This window comes from Berghia stephanieae, chromosome 1 (assembly GCF_034508935.2).
Source record: "Berghia stephanieae isolate SIO BIC M18660-M18661 chromosome 1, UCSD_Bste_1.3, whole genome shotgun sequence".
Taxonomy (NCBI): Eukaryota; Metazoa; Mollusca; class Gastropoda; order Nudibranchia; family Aeolidiidae; genus Berghia; species Berghia stephanieae.
The window spans coordinates 54183625-54185450 of NC_088360.1; positions in this window are offsets into that span (position 1 = coordinate 54183625).

Consider the following 1826-nt stretch of genomic DNA (forward strand, 5'->3'; position numbering starts at 1 on the left):
CAGGTGTGAATCTTAAAAGGCTAAAGTTAAAATATTATTTTATGTCATATTTAAGAATTTGGTCTTTAAAAACATACAATCCCAGATCTTAGTTCTGAATCAATTGCCGTGGTACACAATGATAAGATTCATTTGGAAAGACTGCTCACTTTATTGAAGTCGAGATCATCCAAACAAACAGAGGAATTGAACGTGGATGTTTAGGCGCTATATAAATTCATTATTTATATTATATTTATATATTTATATCTTGACATCCATTGTGAAATATTACTTGAATTTATGATTTATACTAGAGTGGACTGATAAATAAGTTCCGTTTTGTTATATTTTTTTTTGATAGCGATAGCAGATGCACCTTCGATTCATTGCCAGTCACTTTTTTGTAGAAAACGCCCACCTTTTTTGTCACGCGGTTTCAAAATATAGGTACACATTCATTCTTCTCTGAGCTTTCATTACGACAATGTTAAAACAAAATCATAATTCCGATCGGTAGTCAGACCTGCAAGTATGTGCACGTCTCTCGGAAACTCATGATACAGAGATATTTCGGTAGTGCAGGAAGGATGTCATGATAAAGGGCACATGTTCTTTTGAAATAAACACTTTAAAATTTCTTTCTGTTTAATCCTTCGATTTGTCCATATCAACTTCTTGATTATTTGTATCGGCTGCAGAAAGTGCCCTTCCCAGACCTTTCGAGGAAAGACACTCGATTCTTTGGGGTCCTCTCCACGAAACATTCTTACCAACTGCTTTATCAGAAACATTCCTCATCATCAACAGTCTTCATTCTTGTATGAATGTTTCAGCAGAACATCATTCAGTGGTAAGAAATTCGATAAGAGAGCATTAATCAAAATTTAGATTCTCCATTTTCTCTTGTTTCCCTCGTCAACCGAGGTCATTGTTAGGTTAGTGACGTCACTGAATCATGGGTACAATTAATGATGTCATAAAATTGTGTCTCACCGTCCCAATCGGTATTATTGACTAATTATTATGTCATATCGAGGTAATTTCAATGCTAATAACTGAGTCTTTTGTCAAAATATGAGGCTCGAGCGTAGATGTTATGCTTGATTTAGAAGATTTGCAATAATTTATTAAAATAACAAGAACTAAATTTTAACATTTCTTATCAGTTTAACCTAAAAATCTCTCCATGTCATCTGGCTCAAATCGACCTAATGCCTTTTTGAGGCGTTGGCTCATAAATTTGTACTTGTTGCTAAATAAAGTCACATAGTTCGAAAGTATATGTTTGGAAATGATCAAATACGTTTTGTTATGGTTAAGTTTCAAACTGAATTTGTTACCCCCTTAATTTAAATGAGGAGGAGGAGGAGAAGAAGGTGCAAAAGTAGTTAAAGCAGAGAGCTGTTTCATCTGACTTCAGTGCATGATTCATGGATATACATGTTAACATAATGTTGTCATTATGGACACACAAGTCTCTGAATGAAGATAGAAAAAAATAATGATGATGATGATGATGATCATGATGATGATGATAATAATAATAATATTATTATTATATATTATTAATAATAATAATAATAATAATAATAATAATAATAATAATAATAATAATAATAATAATAATAATAATAATAATAATACTGATAATAATAATAATAATAATAATAATAATAATAATAATAATAATAATAATAATAATAATAATAATAATAATAATAATAATAACGACTTTATTTTTTTGTCGAAGCCATTCCGTCCCGTTCCGTGAAAAACATACACCAAAGATCTCTAATGTTGTACTGAGAGTCAACAATGCCACGGAACGCAGCCATGATAAGTTA